The sequence below is a fragment of the Amia ocellicauda genome, chromosome 13 (genome assembly GCF_036373705.1).
Source record: "Amia ocellicauda isolate fAmiCal2 chromosome 13, fAmiCal2.hap1, whole genome shotgun sequence".
Lineage (NCBI taxonomy): Eukaryota > Metazoa > Chordata > Actinopteri > Amiiformes > Amiidae > Amia > Amia ocellicauda.
The window spans coordinates 4,052,720-4,071,502 of NC_089862.1; the positions used below are offsets into that span (position 1 = coordinate 4,052,720).

Genomic DNA, 18,783 nt, shown 5'->3' on the forward strand with positions numbered 1-18,783 from the left:
GTACAGCAGCTCGAAGGGAGAGAAGCCGGTGGACATCTGGGGCACCTCGCGTACAGCGAACAGCAGGGGTGGCAATAACTTGTCCCAGTCCCGAGCGTCTGTGCTCAAAAACTTACAGATCATGTTCTTTAGGGTTTTATTAAAGCGCTCCACTAGGGCGTCTGTCTGGGGATGATAGATTGAGGTCCTGATGGACTTTATCCCCAGCAGCCTACAGAGGTCTCGCATCACGCTTGACATGAATGGAGAGCCCTGATCTGTCAGGATTTCCTTTGGGATCCCCACCCGAGTGAAGACCTTAAACAGCTCCTCGGCGATCCTAGTCGCTGACATTGTCCGTAGATGAATTGCCTCCAGGTACCGAGTGGCATAGTCTACTATGACCAGCACAAATTGATACCCCGGGGAGCTTTTCTCCAACGGACCGATCAAATCCATCCCAATGCGCTCAAATGTTATCTCCATGAGAGGCAGCGGTACCAGCGGAGCCCGCGGTACTGCACTGGCATTGGTCTTCTGGCACTCCGGACAGGCAGCACACCATCTTTCTACCACCTTTTTGATGCCTGGCCAGAAGAATCGGTCCATTATCCGGCTTAAGGTCTTGTCACGACCCAGGTGACCTGCCCCAGCCAAATCAGATGAGAGCCTATGATCCTTAATATTAGATAGATAGTTTTCACTAGCGAGCACCCGGCCGGGCGATGTCCAGGCTGCCCGCAACGCCGGCACATCACCGTGGTTTTTCCAGGGGACCGCACACTGCCGGGAGAGAGAGAAAAAGAAGGAGCTAAGGAGACAGATTTGTTTTTGGGACGGGTAAGGCAAGAAGGGGAAGTGGGTTGGGGAGAAACATGTTTAGGTGTGGTGTTTGGCAACGTGCTGGTATCCAGGACAGTCGGGGTCTTGGGAACGGAAGGGAGGGTGCCTGCCATCGGGCATCAGAAGGTGGCATCGTCCCAGGCAATGATGGTTCTGTGCCAGCCTGGAGGCCTCCTCCAGGTCTTCGGGTTGGACGTGAGGACGTGGGAGATGGCAGATGAACTGCTCCAAGGCCACCAGGTCGGCAACTTCCGTGGCGGAGTGCTCCTCCGGCTTGAGCCAGCGGTGGCAGGCGCCGGAAGCCAGGTTCAAACCGCAGGCTTCTGAGCTTTCAGCGCTGGCCGTCTGACGGATGGATGGAGGCGTGTGTTCAAATCCCACTTCTTAAACACTGATTTATAACATCACCAATGCTAGGAATTACAAAAGTGTTCTTTTCACACTTGTGTGTAATGCATTTTGCAGCCATATTACATAAACATGAGCAAATGCCTGGCAGATAGATTGCTTTTGCTGGCCGGTTAGCTCAGTTGGTTACAGCGTGGTGCTAATAACGCCAAGATCTTGGGTTCGATCCCCACATCAGCCAATGCCAATCCAAGGTGCTCGTTCGTCCAGTAAGAGTCATGTTTTTTGCAAGTTATAGATGAAACTCCCTGAAGGCAAGCGTAGTAGTGCACTTAAGCAGTGGTAGGATCCACAAGACTTCATCAAGCCGTGTCAAAGTCGGCCATCTACATGCACACGGGAAAATGTCCTTTCTCTGCTTTGCTTTTCTCAGAACACTTCATTTGCATTCTGTCCTCTGATTGTTTCAACTCGTGGGCTCCTGCCAAATCCTAATTACACAGACTTGGAGAGGGAATCAAAGCCAATGGCTTCAAGAATCAACGCAAGTTTCATGAATGGCACATCTAAGCCATGTTGCCAACCAGACATTTAGCTGTTGGTCACCTCGACTCGGTTTCATAAGTGTTGAAAGTCACGGAATCCAGCAATTCTGGCATATCGATCTTTACAGTTAGGAAGCCTAAGCGGTTGTGAATCACTGTCTCCATTTTTGGTGCAAATGAAAGTGACAGCAGGTGCACCGGAGAGAGGCAACAGCAAGACAACCCCAAAAAGGGAATGGTTTTGCAGGTGGTGGCCACAGACGATTGCTCTCTCCTTATCCTTCCCGACTGATTCTTCTCTAGTTTTGCCTTTTGCTAGTGTCCTTGTCACTACTGGTATTATGAGGCGCTCCCTGCAGCCCATTCAGGTTGCACAGGTAGTCCAGCTCCTCCAGTATGGCACATCCATACATGCCGTCTGACGATTGCTCTCTCCTTATCCTTCCTGACTGATTCTTCTCTCGTTTTGCCTTTTGCTAGTGTCCTTGTCACTACTGGTAACATGAGGCGCTCCCTGCAGCCCATTCAGGTTGCACAGGTAGTCCAGCTCCTCCAGTATGGCACATCCATACGTGGCGCTTGAAGAAAGTTTGCTGTGTCTCCCAGTACAGTCTCAAAAGCATGAAGGTGGGAGAGTTATGAATTTTGCAATGTACGGTGAAGATTTTGAGGTTTCCTAGACTTCGATCACGGAGATCCGATGTGTGATTTAAGTGTCCCCGCAGTTTTCTTGAGCACTATATAATCTCCCGGTGGACACGTACATCCTGTCAGAATGGCCGAGTGGTCTAAGGCTCCAGACTCAAGGTGTTGTTCCCTCGAAGAGTGTAGAAGGGTTTTCTGGTCTCCTGATGGAGGCGTGGGTTCAAATCCCACTTCTGACAGATTGATTTATAGCATCACCAATGCTAGGAACTGCAAAAGTGTTCTTTTCACACTTGTGTGAAATGCATTTTGCAGCCATTTTACATAAACATGAGCAAATGCCTGGCAGAGAGATTGCTTTTGCTGGCTGGTTAGCTGAGTTGGTTAGAGCATGACGTTAATAACTACAAGGTCTTGGGTTCGATCCTCACATCGACCAAGGCCAATCCAAGGTGCTCGTCTGTCTAGTACGAGTCCTATTTTTTGAAAGTTATAGACGACACTCCCTGAAGGCAAGCGTAGTAGTGCACTTAAGCAGTGGTAGGATCCACAAGACTTCATCAAGCCGTGTCAAAGTCGGCCATCTACATGCACACGGGAAAATGTTCTTTCTCTGCTTTGCTTTTCTCAGAACACTTCATTTGCATTCTGTCCTCTGATTGTTTCAACTCGTGGGCTCCTGCCAATTCTTAATTACACAGACTTGGAGAGGGAAGCAAAGCCAATGGCTTCAAGAATCAACGCAAGTTTCATGAATGGCACATCTAAGCCATGTTGCCAACCAAACATTTAGCTTTTCGTCACCTCGACTCGGTTTCATAATGTGTTGAAAGTCAAGGAATCCTGCAATTCTGTGGCCTCATTCTCAAGGCTATCATTTATAATACACCTCTCAAAAAAATAAGGGAACAAGTAATCATCACAGCATAACACCAAGTCAGATACACTTCAGGCATATCGATCTTTACAGTTAGGAAGCCTAAGCGGTTGTGAATCACTGTCTCCATTTTTGGTGCAAATGAAAGTGACAGCAGGTGCACCGGAGAGAGGCAACAGCAAGACAACCCCAAAAAGGGAATGGTTTTGCAGGTGGTGGCCACAGACGATTGCTCTCTCCTTATCCTTCCCGACTGATTCTTCTCTCGTTTTGCCTTTTGCTAGTGTCCTTGTCACTACTGGTATTATGAGGCGCTCCCTGCAGCCCATTCAGGTTGCACAGGTAGTCCAGCTCCTCCAGTATGGCACATCCATACGTGCCGTCTGACGATTGCTCTCTCCTTATCCTTCCTGACTGATTCTTCTCTCGTTTTGCCTTTTGCTAGTGTCCTTGTCACTACTGGTAATATGAGGCGCTCCCTGCAGCCTATTCAGGTTGCACAGGTAGTCCGGCTCCTCCAGTATGGCACATCCATACGTGGCGCTTGAAGAAAGTTTGCTGTGTCTCACAGTACAGTCTCAAAAGCATGAAGGTGGGAGAGTTACGAATTTTGCATTGTACGGTGAAGATTTTGAGGTTTCCTAGACTTCGATCACGGAGATCCGATGTGTGATTTAAGTGTCCCCGCAGTTTTCTTCAGCACTATTTAATCTCCCGGTGGACATGTACCTCCTGTCAGAATGGCCGAGCGGTCTAAGGCGCCAGACTCAAGGTGTTGTTCCCTTGAAGAGTGTAGAAGGGTTTTCTGGTCTCCTGATGGAGGCGTGGGTTCAAATCCCACTTCTGACAGATTGGTTTATAGCATCACCAATGCTAGGAATTGCAAAAGTGTTCTTTTCACACTTGTGTGTAATGCATTTTGCAGCCATTTTACATAAACATGAGCAAATGCCTGGCAGAGAGATTGTTTTTGCTGGCTGGTTAGCTCAGTTGGTTAGAGCATGGCGTTAATAACTGCAAGGTCTTGGGTTCGATCCTCACATTGACCAAGGCCAATCCAAGGTGCTCGTCTGCCTAGTTCAAGTCCTGTTTTTTGAAAGTTATAGACGACACTCCCTGAAGGCAAGCGTAGTAGTGCACTTAAGCAGTGGTAGGATCCACAAGACTTCATCAAGCCGTGTCAATGTCAGCCATCTACATGCACATGGGAAAATGTCCTTTCTCTGCATTGCTTTTCTCAGAACACTTCATTTGCATTCTGTCCTCTGATTGTTTCAACTCGTGGGCTCCTACCAATTCCTTATTACACAGACTTGGAGAGGGAAGCAAAGCCAGTGGCTTCAAGAATCAACGCAAGTTTCATGAATGGCACATCTAAGCCATGTTGCCAACCAGACATTTAGCTGTTGGTCACCTCGACTCGGTTTCATAAGTGTTGAAAGTCACGGAATCCTGCAATTCTGTTGCCTCATTCTCAAGGCTATCTTCTATAATACACCACTCAAAAAAATAAGGGAACAAGTAATCATCACAGCATAACACCAAGTCAGATACACTTCAGGCATATCAATCTTTACAGTTAGGAAGCCTAAGTGGTTGTGAATCACTGTCTCCATTTTTGGTGCAAATGAAAGTGACAGCAGGTGCACCGGAGAGAGGCAACAGCAGGACAACCCCAAAAAGGGAATGGTTTTGCAGGTGGTGGCCACAGACGATTGCTCTCTCCTTATCCTTCCTGACTGATTCTTCTCTCGTTTTGCCTTTTGCTAGTGTCCTTGTCACTACTGGTAATATGAGGCGCTCCCTGCAGCCCATTCAGGTTGCACAGGTAGTCCAGCTCCTCCAGTATGGCACATCCATACGTGGCGCTTGAAGAAAGTTTGCTGTGTCTCCCAGTACAGTCTCAAAAGCATGAAGGTGGGAGAGTTACGAATTTTGCAATGTACGGTGAAGATTTTGAGGTTTCCTAGACTTCGATCACGGAGATCCGATGTGTGATTTAAGTGTCCCCGCAGTTTTCTTCAGCACTATTTAATCTCCCGGTGGACACGTACCTCCTGTCAGAATGGCCGAGCGGTCTAAGGCGCCAGACTCAAGGTGTTGTTCCCTTGAAGAGTGTAGAAGGGTTTTCTGGTCTCCTGATGGAGGCGTGGGTTCAAATCCCACTTCTGACAGATTGGTTTATAGCATCACCAATGCTAGGAATTGCAAAAGTGTTCTTTTCACACTTGTGTGTAATGCATTTTGCAGCCATTTTACATAAACATGAGCAAATGCCTGGCAGAGAGATTGCTTTTGCTGGCTGGTTAGCTGAGTTGGTTAGAGCATGGCGTTAATAACTACAAGATCTTGGGTTCGATCCTCACATCGACCCAGGCCAATCCAAGGTGCTCGTCTGCCTAGTTCGAGTCCTATTTTTTGAAAGTTATAGACGACACTCCCTGAAGGCAAGCGTAGTAGTGCACTTAAGCAGTGGTAGGATCCTCAAGACTTCATCAAGCCGTGTCAAAGTCGGCCATCTACATGCACACGGGAAAATGTCCTTTCTCTGCTTTGCTTTTCTCAGAACACTTCATTTGCATTCTGTCCTCTGATTGTTTCAACTCGTGGGCTCCTGCCAATTCTTAATTACACAGACTTGGAGAGGGAAGCAAAGCCAATGGCTTCAAGAATCAACACAAGTGTCATGAATGGCACATCTAAGCCATGTTGCCAACCAAACATTTAGCTTTTCGTCACCTCGACTCGGTTTCATAAGTGTTGAAAGTCACGGAATCCCGCAATTCTGTGGCCTCATTCTCAAGGCTATCTTCTATAATACACCACTCAAAAAAATAAGGGAACAAGTAATCATCACAGCATAACACCAAGTCAGTTACACTTCAGGCATATTAATCTGTACAGTTAGGAAGCCTAAGCGGTTGTGAATCACTGTCTCCTTTTTTGGTGCAAATGAAAGTGACAGCAGGTGCACCGGAGAGAGGAAACAGCAAGACCACCCCAATAAGGGAATGGTTTTGCAGGTGGTGGCCACGGACGATTGCTCTCTCCTTATCCTTCCTGACTGATTCTTCTCTAGTTTTGCCTTTTGCTAGTGTCCTTGTCACTACTGGTATTATGAGGTGCTCCCTGCAGCCCAATTAATGTAGAGTAGGAAGTCCAGCTCCTCCAGGATGTCACATCCATACGTGCTATCAGAAGAACCAGAAGGACCAGTATCTGCTTCTTTGTGCGAGGAGGAACAGGAGGAAACAGACTCTATGAGGGTAGCATGAGGGCCCGTCATCCTCTAGTGGGACCTGTGCTCACAGCCCAGCACCGTGCAGCTCGATTGGTATTCGTGAAAGAGTCTGGAGGCACCGTGGTGAACGTCATTCTGCCTGCAACATCATCCAGCATGACCGGTTTGGCTGCTGGTTTGGAGAGAAACACAAAGTGCCCTCTGTGTATTCACTATGCAACCATCAACAACTCTGACCTGGTCATATATACGTCCCAGGGCATCATCCTGTGTCTGGTCCATAGCGAAATCGGAAAACCTGTTGAAGGTGGGATCCAGTATTGGGCCTTCCACGGGAAGAAGGAGAGAGGAGGTGAGTCCCAGAACTCGTTCCTTCCCCTGGGTCCAACAGGGTACTGTTGGCTGCTACACGACTGGAGTCAGAGGGAAGGCTGTCCCTGCCCCGCTCATCACCTGCAGTCACTAATGGTGATCGGTCCCAAGAGACATGTCCCAATTGTGCCCCAGCCAAATCAGACAATGAGAGCCTAGGATCTTTAATATTGGACAGAAATTCAGAGCAGCCGCAACACCGGGCAGTACGTTCAAAGATGATGAAGAAAGCCTCTGGGTCGTCCTCCGGTCCCATCTTTGGAACCTGCAGACCTGCCCAAGCTGGGTTTGCTGCGGCCACAGCAGGGTTAGGTGCAGGAGTTGGTACTTGAAGTTGCTGGACAAGCGTCTCGAGAGTTTGTTGTTTTTGAGCCTGCAGCTTCACCACTGGGGCCAACAACTGTTCCACTGGAGACGCCTCCATAGCTGTCCTTCCGGGTACAGAGTTCAGGGTAAGTATGTCACAAAGCTTCCCCACATTGGCCACCAATTGTAAATGCCGGACACAATAAACGGAGAGAGTCTCGGGTTCCGGCGGTGTCCGAGCTTTATTGGGGTTCACAATAGTCCAACAGAAAAAAACACAAAAAGGGGAAAACAAGGCAAAACCAGCACACAAAACATCCACATAAACAGGGTGCTCCGGGCAGTCAGAGGTAGGATCACCAGTCCTCCTTCTCAATGGTTAGCTGTCTCCCTCGGGGAAGGAGAGGGATTAAATAGATGAAGCACACCTGCCAATGACGTCACAGTCGCCTCAGTGCTCATTGCATGCAGCCGTGAGCTCACAAGCTGTCTGCGAAGCAGCGGACAACACGGCTGCAACACATGAGCACCTAATTAGTGTGCGTCAGCAGCAGCCATGCCGTGACAGACAGCGTCCTGCCAAAATCACAATAAGATGTATAAAAGTACAGAAAAACAAAATGTAATAAACTATAAATGATCTTTAATACATAGAACTAAAGAAAATAGGTTTAGTGTTTACAGATTCCTTTTTGGAAATACAATGACATGCATTACAAATGAGTATTTACATTTTATTTACAGCTGGTGCTCATGTGTCACTGTGCCCCTCAGGCTGTGGCAGGTGGTGACATATTGGGCAGCCAGGGAGGCTGTGTGCCCCTCCTCCAGGAGGACTGACCATTTTAATTTTTTCTCAGTTTTGTCAAAGGTAGGGTGGCATTCATTATTTTGTTAAGGAATGTGTCCCTTATTTTGGGCATATTTATTGCATTGCAGGAGGAAGTGCAACTCTCTCTCTCTGTCTCTTTCTCTCTCTGTGTGCGTCCGTCTGTCACTGGAGGCGTTTGTCGTCCCCGTCCAGTGACTCCCTCTTAACTCCCCCGGCCCCCTGGAGCGTGACCTACAGCCGAAGGGAGCGCCTGAGGGCTGGTTGGAAGCATCTTGGACTCGGGTTCCTCTTCATCACCAGAAGGGGGAGCCGGAGTAGATTCCTGCAGAGATTGACACTTGTTTTTTTGTTTCAGTAGAAACAGTGCGGAGGCGACCCTAATCCTGGTGGGGGGAGGTGTTTAAAAAAAAAAAGTTTTATCTTCTTCATAATGACATTATCCTTCAAGAAAAGACAAAGGGCATCAGATGATCAATACGTTAATACATCTCTTATAATCTCTCTTTAAAATACCAACTATTACAATGTTAACCATACATAAACAAAACAACCTATGCTTTTGTTTTTAATGTTGCTAGATCTCACAGTGATAAAATAAGGAAGATATGGTTTAACCAAAGTTGATAAAACATTTCTTGGCAGAGCGCAAACAGAGGACATGTAAATAGGCTGACATTAAATTAAAGATAAGATTCTAAATAAGCTATCTTTTCTCTTCAGTCATGATGAGGAAAAATTAATAACTTGAATAATTTCATTCAGAATGACAAAGTTGCTCAATGTAAGCGCATTTTTCAGAGTAACGTTAGCACAGCTTCCTACAAATTGTCTGATAGATAAGATTAAAAAAGAAATCAGCTATCGGCTATGTTACAAATGAGAATTATACTATTAATATTGTACATTTATGATCATTATGTTTGTAGTTTGGATATGTCGATAATATATTTGACAGTAAATGGGTTTTATACGTTGTGTCCAAAAAAACAAAACAAAAACCCATCCCAATTTGCGTTACGTGATCGGGACCACTCCGTGGACCACAGTGCCGAGGTCCGGACCACTCAGTCGCTGTGATCCAGACCTTGGACCAAAAAATGCTACAACCCCTACTGCTCCGCTGTGTCAGTTGTTGCTGTAACTGAATCACAAAACTGGGTTTTGATGTGCTCCCCACGTGCGTGTTTACAACGTCACTGAAGAAAAAAAACATTGAATCTGGAACACTGACGAGAATTGGAAGAAGCCGTGGCTGTGGCTAACTGTGTCTGTGAGTAGTATAGATGGCAGCATCACTTATTTTGACAGCCGGAAGTCCCGCCCTCCCTATGTACCTTTGAACTGGAACTCCTCTCTCCTTCCCAGCACCACCCTGGGTTACCCTTTGACCCTCCCTCCTTATGTACCATTGAACCGGAACTCCTCTCTCCTTCCCAGCACCCCCCAGGGTTACCATTTGACCCTCCCTTGTCAGCCATCTTGGATGATATCAGCCATTTTGGCTGATATCGACCATTTGTAAGGTCATAGGTCATCTGGTAAGATGGTAGCCATTTTGTTAGGGTGACATCCATCATGGTGAATGTCCAAGGGCACCTCACCCTGCTGGTGTGGAGGTGTAATGTTTAATAGCATAAACTGTGTTTTTAAGGTTATATTGTTTTATGATACTGTGTTGGTAAATTAAAAAATAAGAAAATTAAAGTTTAATATATTTTAGGTTATATTGTTTTATGATACTGTTTTAGTAAATAAAAAGAGAATAAAAGTTTTAAATACAGATTTATATATATATTTTTTAGTTTAAATTGTTTTATGATACTGTTTTAGTGAATTAAAAAATAAGAAAAATTAAAGTTTAATATATATATACATATATATATATAACAATAGGTTATATTGTTTTATGATACTGTTTTAGTAAATAAAAAGAGAATAAGAAAATAAAAGTTTGATATTTTATTTTAGGTTATAATGTTTTATGATTCGTTTTAGTAAATTAAAAAATAAGAAAAATAAACGTTGTATATATATTTAAGGTTATACTGTTTTATGATACTGTTTTAGTAAATTAAAAAAGAAACATGAATATTTACCCAGAGTGGGATTTGAACCCACATGTGTTTTTAGTTTATATGTTTTATGATTAGGCTTAGGATGATACTGTGTTGGCAAAATAAAAAGGTAAGAAAAAATCAATTAAGAAATGTATAGACTTACATATATTGCATGTCATTACATATATATTTAAGCAAACACTGATAAACACACATACCTATATCTCTTTAGTTTATATTTATCAATAGACAATAGAGAACAACAGTGAAATGTATAGAATTATTTCTGTACATTTTGACCAGCCCTGTACTTATTATATTTGTTACATTAGTGAATGCTCAAACGTAGCCTTAACATGTATCATATTTAAGAATATACTGCATTTCATTCCATTACACACACACACACACACACACACAAACATATATATATATATATATATATATATATATATATATATATATATATATATATATATATATATATCTTGTAAGGTTTTATTTATCAATAGACACTAAAGACATGCACACCACTTTTCTTAGAGAGACACAGTGAAGCACTATTTGTGAATACTCATATGTAATAAATAATATATGTATATATGATTTGTTTGTGCTCAAATGTATAGAATTAATAAAATACACACACACACACACACACACAATGTTGACTTTTATTGTGACAAACAAGCATTTTACAACATGGAACATAGTCAGAAGTAGAAAAAGATACTCCATGAAATGTTGTATAGATACTTGTAATCATTAATTTCTGGTTCACAACACCAACATTGGACAGAAAGAAACACTGACCTGTACGGAGTCATGTCATTTCCAGCATATTCCATATATATTCTATTAAGTCTTTCACTCTTGGCTTCTTTTTCAAAGTTATACCAGGTTCTGGCGACAAAGTACATCAGGTATCTATTGTAAATAAAGTGAGAAACACTTAAGTTTCTATTCCTTTGGAAATACCTTATTTTTCAAACCTACAAATACATGGTGACAACTGCAAGCATGACACACATACAAAACACAGAAATAGGGACCACATTGCAAGGATATAATAAGCACAGATGGTATTTTACTGCAAATTTTAAGTTTTGTAAAATTATTTATATAACTTCTAGGAATAATCTGCAAACTACATAGTGAAAATGCAATCAGTCTTCAGGAAACACACACAGCAGACTGAAATAAGCACAACGTCATATTTATATGAACCAAAACTGCATTCTACTAAACCCTGAAACTCTGAAAAATCACTACAAACTCTATGTTTTGTAAAATGGCTTATTTCACAGACACAGAAACAAATAGGCTCACCCTCAACATATTCCAACACTTACAAAAATTATGATGTAAACTTAAAGGTTTACCAGTAGTACAGGGGTATTATTAATCTATTCATGCAACTTTTAGACACTTGTCTAATACAGAGCTAACAACTGCATTGATAACGGGTAGCAGGGCTTTGACAATGCTGTGCAGTGGGGTTTAAAATGACTTTGTAGGCCAGGGCTTCAAAACCTTACCCCATTTTAACATTGTCAAATTAGCCTCCAACCCCTAAAATACTAAGACATGTTTTTTGTATCATATGTATCATGTTGTATTACTATGTACATTAATGTGGTTTATAATTTTGATTTAATTTGACATAATTGTATCATATTTTTAATTACAAATTCATATATATAAATAACAAATACTATATAATAATAGTAATAATAATGCAAAAACATATTAAGCAATCATATTTTTACTTACAAAATAATATATATAAAATAACAATATAATAATTTAATAATAATAATAATAATAATTTAAAAACATATTAAACAAAACTCACCCTGACTTTGTCACAACCTCAGGATGGGGAACCTCTGCTGTAGACCCTCATCCACTCTGTCAACAGTTTGTAGGTGACATGTGCAGAAACATGAAAACTCAGTCTTGGTGGGGTGTTTCTGTCCAGTGGTCTGATCTGATACAACTTTCTACTACATTTCATATTCTATTAAAATAGAACAAATTAGTAGTTCATAAAAAAGTGTTAAATCTGCTACTCTTATGAGTGTCTCTACAGCCCCTCATTGCTCCCTTGCATTACAGAGCATGACACGTGCTCTTCACATTGAATTTCACATTCATGTTGATGTAGGACTCGTCAACACAAAACTGTACAAAAATACATGAAATACGTAAACAATACAAACATTAAGAACAGAAACCACTTTCAATCTGACATTTCACAGTATAGAAATTAAATAAGTTTGAATTACCTCATGGTTTTCCTCAGGCTCGGAGCCAGGCCCCATGTTGCCATCAGCGTCAGAAGCTGAGCGCTCTGTGTAAGATTCAGAATAACGTTCAGCTGTGTGCGGTGGAGAGGGGAAATGGCGATGCAGAGCAGGCAGAGTGTCTGTGAGACGGGTCTCTGTCCTGCTTGTCCTGCAGAGCCTCTCTTATCTGAAATGGCACTGGACACAACCAAAGCAGCAACGTCCCACAGGCAACAGGTCCTTAAGAGAGAACACTGTCAAATTTAACATTCAATAAAAGTCCACAGTTTTGACCATTTTCAGTTGAATTAATCCTCCGCATCAAATGCATTGAGACCATACACAGCTTTCAGATGCCTTGTACTTTAAGATATGTTGTATATTTAGGCTACCCTGTTATTGCTTGAATAAAATGTTATTTTAAGAGAGCAGTAAGAAAAAGGGGGAACAAAGATATATAATTCAATTAATAATTTTAAGCACTCTTGCCATTAGAAATAACTAAGATGAAGGCCTAAACTGGCTATCTAGTAACTGTTTAAAAATAAATGGTTTTCCGTGAGTGTGCTAAAGAAATGAACTTCTCATTTCTGTCATTACAGTGAACTAACTGGAATACGTACAGCATACACCTAACAATTGCTAAGAATTAAATGCTTTTCTTTATGAAATGTAAGATTAGTGCTCAAAATAATTAGACATCTATATTTCTACCTGGGCTTGATTATGTTGACAGTTTATGGCTGTGCTTTGCCATTAATCCAGATTTCACCTTGTTCTCTATGGGTTGGTTTCAGAGCATGATTAGCACTAGTTTAAGTACATTACTCAGAATATGTCACTCACCATTGTTTGGTATACAAAATGATTTAGCCTGAAGGACAATAAAGCATTGGTATATAGTACTATACTAGGCTAGCAAAAGTAATTTACCCATGTACATAAACAACCTACAGTCTGAATTCAACCTTCTTGGCTCTGTCTCACATGTACCAACTTTTAAAATCTCAATTTGACTTACTAGTAAAAGTTACAAAGTGAGAGGGATTTAACCATAGACAAAGAATGATAGGTTGCATATGCAACCCCGGTTATCTGAGAAAAGAAGGACTTCCCAAGGGGGAGGGGTTTTCAGCGTGCATCGCTGGAACGCATCAAAGACTTTTGTCTATCAAAGCTGCCATTGGCCCTTGTGCCCGTCACTCAAACAGGACCCTTCCACTTCCTGTTTGTATAAAAGGTGATGGCTGACCGGAGTGCTCGCTGCGCGCGTACGTTGCAGTGCACGAGCGTGGTATTGACGGTATGGAGAGACCCCGTTCCTTCTCCTCCCGTCCCCGCTGCTGTGCCACGTGTGGCCACCGCATGCTACCGGCTTGGAGTGGTGACGTGATCTGCCCCCTCTGTCAGGGACCGGGGGTCCTAGTCACGTCCTGAAAGACAGGGGGCGAGATGCTGCTCCAGGATGGACCAGATCTGTGCCCTACTGGCTGCTCAAGGTTTATTTAGCCGCCCTCTCCTCATGTCATGTCAGGATTGATGGCGAGCCTCCGGGCCCTCATTTTTTAGCAGCGCAGTTTCTGAAATTTGCCCGCATGGCGCCTTGATGTAGTGCTGGACGCGCTTTCCAAGGCCCCATTTGAGCCCTTGCTCATATGACTTAAGGTTTGCGTCACTGAAGACGGCGTTTTTGCTGGCAATCACGTCAGCAAAACGTGTGAGCGAGTTACATGCCCTGTCTGTTCACCCTGTGTGTGTGCGTTTTGCAGGAGATGGTTCCAGGGTTACACTTTGGCCTAATCCTGCATTCCTCCCGAAGGATATGTCTCCTTTCCATATCAACAGGCCTATTGAGTTAATGGCTTTCCATCCTCCACCCTTCTCTTCGGAGGAGGAGAGTAGGCTACACCTGTTGTGCCTGCTGCGGGCTCTCAGGTGCTATTTGAAGCGCACCAAGGACATTCGATGCTCGGACCAATTGTTTGTGGCCGGGCGCTTTCAAAGCAGCGCCTCTCGCACTGGATTGTGGACACCATTACCACGGCTTATGAGTCAACTGGAGCCCCAGTGCCTGAACACCTGCTGGCCTACTCGACTCAAGGTGTAGCCACGTCGTGGGCCCTTTTTCCAAGGCGCCCCACTGGCAGACATCTGTGCGGCTGCGAGTTGGGTCTCACCGCACACCTTTGTTCGGTTCTACAGGCTGGACGTGACAGGCCCAGTTCCTTCTATTGGGAATCCGGTGTTGGCTTCAGCTGAGTCGCAGTAGCCTGTTAGGCACTGGCTCCTGGCTTTTCTATCCCTGTCTGCCCCTGTTGAGCATGCTTGGGAAAAGCAATGCAGAACCGTTATCCCTTCCTACCGGACTGTGACTTGTATACAGTTCATTCTATAGGTGGGAGTGCATGTGTTTTTTACACGTGTACCCCGCCATTGTACATAGTTCCTTTGTCAGCAGGCCTTGGCCCCTCCCTAGCTATACTAGCTGTGCTGAGGGCCGCTGCTGCTGTATTCAGCAGTAGGCTTTGAGTTTGCTCTTGTGCCCCGTTGTGTATATAGTTCATTTATTGACATCAGTAGAGCATCTGTTGCCGCTAGCTGCCGCAGTGGGTAACCTGCTCCTGTGTCTTGTGTGTGGTGCATGAACTGGCTCCTGCGCCCCGCAGTGTATATAGTTCTTTAGAATATACAGTTGAGCTTGTCCGCTCCTTATTAAGTTTAGCATGGACAACTGCTCCTGTTGTTAGCGAGGGCACTTGTGCTTCGCTATGTATATAGTTCCTTTGCCAGCAGTCTGTGGCCCCGCCCTAGCTATGCTAGTACTGAGGCCACTGCTGTGGTGTCCAGCGGAAGGCACTTGAGTTGGTTCTTGTTGGTCCACTGTGTATATTGTTCCATTATTCATAATTGAACTATCCAGCAGTGGCTATCTAGTCTGGTTAGCCCGCTGTATGTTGAGCACGGGCTGCGACACTACGCCCTGTGCTTATATGGTGTGGTCTGGGTATTGGCCCTGCTCCTAGCCCTGCTAGTAGAGCAGGAGGCTGCTATTACTAGGCTTCATGGTAGGCACAAGGTCTTGTTGCCTGTGGATACACCATTGCTTATTTCTTCCCAGTTCAGCGTGACTGTGGTCTTCGCGTCTGAGCAGCACAGATGTGGCCCAAGGGGCCCCTGTGGTTCTATCATAGAGTTGGTACGGCTCCTAGTAGGTTCGCCTCGGGGCAGGCTCTCTTACCAGCTCGCTGCCTCCTCCCTTGCGACGGTTTGGTTATACTGTAACCCCTCCCCCTTGGGCAGTGCTTCTGACTCGAAAGATAACGATAGGTTGCGTATGAAACCCCGGTTATCTGAGAAAAGAAGCACTGCCCAAGGGTTGCAAGCTCGCGCGGGAGTTCAAGCTCCCAGCAAAAAGAGGAAGTCCTTGTGCAGACGTCACCTTTTATACAAACAGGAAGTGGAAGGGTCCTGTTTGAGTGACGGGCACAAGGGCCAATGGCAGCTTTGATAGACAAAAGTCTTTGATGCGTTCCAGCGATGCACGCTGAAAACCCCTCCCCCTTGGGAAGTCCTTCTTTTCTCAGATAACCGGGGTTGCATATGCAACCTATCATTCTTTGTCTATGGTTAAATCCCTCTCACTTTGTAACTTTTACTAGTAAGTCAAATTGAGATTTTAAAAGTTGGTACATGTGAGACAGAGCCAAGAAGGTTGAATTCAGACTGTAGGTTGTTTATGTACATGGGTAAATTACTTTTGCTAGCCTAGTATAGTACTATATACCAATGCTTTATTGTCCTTCAGGCTAAATCATTTTGTATACCAAACAATGGTGAGTGACATATTCTGAGTAATGTACTTAAACTAGTGCTAATCATGCTCTGAAACCAACCCATAGAGAACAAGGTGAAATCTGGATTAATGGCAAAGCACAGCCATAAACTGTCAACATAATCAAGCCCAGGTAGAAATATAGATGTCTAATTATTTTGAGCACTAATCTTACATTTCATAAAGAAAAGCATTTAATTCTTAGCAATTGTTAGGTGTATGCTGTACGTATTCCAGTTAGTTCACTGTAATGACAGAAATGAGAAGTTCATTTCTTTAGCACACTCACGGAAAACCATTTATTTTTAAACAGTTACTAGATAGCCAGTTTAGGCCTTCATCTTAGTTATTTCTAATGGCAAGAGTGCTTAAAATTATTAATTGAATTATATATCTTTGTTCCCCCTTTTTCTTACTGCTCTCTTAAAATAACATTTTATTCAAGCAATAACAGGGTAGCCTAAATATACAACATATCTTAAAGTACAAGGCATCTGAAAGCTGTGTATGGTCTCAATGCATTTGATGCGGAGGATTAATTCAACTGAAAATGGTCAAAACTGTGGACTTTTATTGAATGTTAAATTTGACAGTGTTCTCTCTTAAGGACCTGTTGCCTGTGGGACGTTGCTGCTTTGGTTGTGTCCAGTGCCATTTCACATAAGAGAGGCTCTGCAGGACAAGCAGGACAGAGACCCGTCTCACAGACACTCTGCCTGCTCTGCATCGCCATTTCCCCTCTCCACCGCACACAGCTGAACGTTATTCTGAATCTTACACAGAGCGCTCAGCTTCTGACGCTGATGGCAACATGGGGCCTGGCTCCGAGCCTGAGGAAAACCATGAGGTAATTCAAACTTATTTAATTTCTATACTGTGAAATGTCAGATTGAAAGTGGTTTCTGTTCTTAATGTTTGTATTGTTTACGTATTTCATGTATTTTTGTACAGTTTTGTGTTGACGAGTCCTACATCAACATGAATGTGAAATTCAATGTGAAGAGCACGTGTCATGCTCTGTAATGCAAGGGAGCAATGAGGGGCTGTAGAGACACTCATAACACTCATAAGAGTAGCAGATTTAACACTTTTTTATGAACTACTAATTTGTTCTATTTTAATAGAATATGAAATGTAGTAGAAAGTTGTATCAGATCAGACCACTGGACAGAAACACCCCACCAAGACTGAGTTTTCATGTTTCTGCACATGTCACCTACAAACTGTTGACAGAGTGGATGAGGGTCTACAGCAGAGGTTCCCCATCCTGAGGTTGTGACAAAGTCAGGGTGAGTTTTGTTTAATATGTTTTTAAATTATTATTATTATTATTATTAAATTATTATATTGTTATTTTATATATATTATTTTGTAAGTAAAAATATGATTGCTTAATATGTTTTTGCATTATTATTACTATTATTATATAGTATTTGTTATTTATATATATGAATTTGTAATTAAAAATATGATACAATTATGTCAAATTAAATCAAAATTATAAACCACATTAATGTACATAGTAATACAACATGATACATATGATACAAAAAACATGTCTTAGTATTTTAGGGGTTGGAGGCTAATTTGACAATGTTAAAATGGGGTAAGGTTTTGAAGCCCTGGCCTACAAAGTCATTTTAAACCCCACTGCACAGCATTGTCAAAGCCCTGCTACCCGTTATCAATGCAGTTGTTAGCTCTGTATTAGACAAGTGTCTAAAAGTTGCATGAATAGATTAATAATACCCCTGTACTACTGGTAAACCTTTAAGTTTACATCATAATTTTTGTAAGTGTTGGAATATGTTGAGGGTGAGCCTATTTGTTTCTGTGTCTGTGAAATAAGCCATTTTACAAAACATAGAGTTTGTAGTGATTTTTCAGAGTTTCAGGGTTTAGTAGAATGCAGTTTTGGTTCATATAAATATGACGTTGTGCTTATTTCAGTCTGCTGTGTGTGTTTCCTGAAGACTGATTGCATTTTCACTATGTAGTTTGCAGATTATTCCTAGAAGTTATATAAATAATTTTACAAAACTTAAAATTTGCAGTAAAATACCATCTGTGCTTATTATATCCTTGCAATGTGGTCCCTATTTCTGTGTTTTGTATGTGTGTCATGCTTGCAGTTGTCACCATGTATTTGTAGGTTTGAAAAATAAGGTATTTCCAAAGGAATAGAAACTTAAGTGTTTCTCACTTTATTTACAATAGATACCTGATGTACTTTGTCGCCAGAACCTGGTATAACTTTGAAAAAGAAGCCAAGAGTGAAAGACTTAATAGAATATATATGGAATATGCTGGAAATGACATGACTCCGTACAGGTCAGTGTTTCTTTCTGTCCAATGTTGGTGTTGTGAACCAGAAATTAATGATTACAAGTATCTATACAACATTTCATGGAGTATCTTTTTCTACTTCTGACTATGTTCCATGTTGTAAAATGCTTGTTTGTCACAATAAAAGTCAACATTGTGTGTGTGTGTGTGTGTGTGTATTTTATTAATTCTATACATTTGAGCACAAACAAATCATATATACATATATTATTTATTACATATGAGTATTCACAAATAGTGCTTCACTGTGTCTCTCTAAGAAAAGTGGTGTG

At 42.7% G+C, this 18,783-nt stretch overlaps 4 non-coding genes across 4 annotated transcripts; all 4 read left to right on the forward strand.

Annotated features, from left to right (window-relative positions):
• The first annotated feature begins 1,337 nt into the window (after window positions 1–1,337).
• Window positions 1,338–1,411, forward strand: trnai-aau (transfer RNA isoleucine (anticodon AAU)). The gene has a single exon. It is a non-coding gene; the product is annotated as a tRNA-Ile (tRNA).
• A 1,073-nt stretch (window positions 1,412–2,484) lies between these two features.
• trnal-caa (transfer RNA leucine (anticodon CAA)) lies at window positions 2,485–2,599 on the forward strand. The gene is made up of 2 exons: window positions 2,485–2,522; window positions 2,554–2,599. It is a non-coding gene; the product is annotated as a tRNA-Leu (tRNA).
• A 1,372-nt stretch (window positions 2,600–3,971) lies between these two features.
• On the forward strand, window positions 3,972–4,086 carry trnal-caa (transfer RNA leucine (anticodon CAA)). Its single transcript has 2 exons — window positions 3,972–4,009; window positions 4,041–4,086. It is a non-coding gene; the product is annotated as a tRNA-Leu (tRNA).
• A 1,210-nt stretch (window positions 4,087–5,296) lies between these two features.
• On the forward strand, window positions 5,297–5,411 carry trnal-caa (transfer RNA leucine (anticodon CAA)). The gene is made up of 2 exons: window positions 5,297–5,334; window positions 5,366–5,411. It is a non-coding gene; the product is annotated as a tRNA-Leu (tRNA).
• Window positions 5,412–18,783: the final 13,372 nt, after the last annotated feature.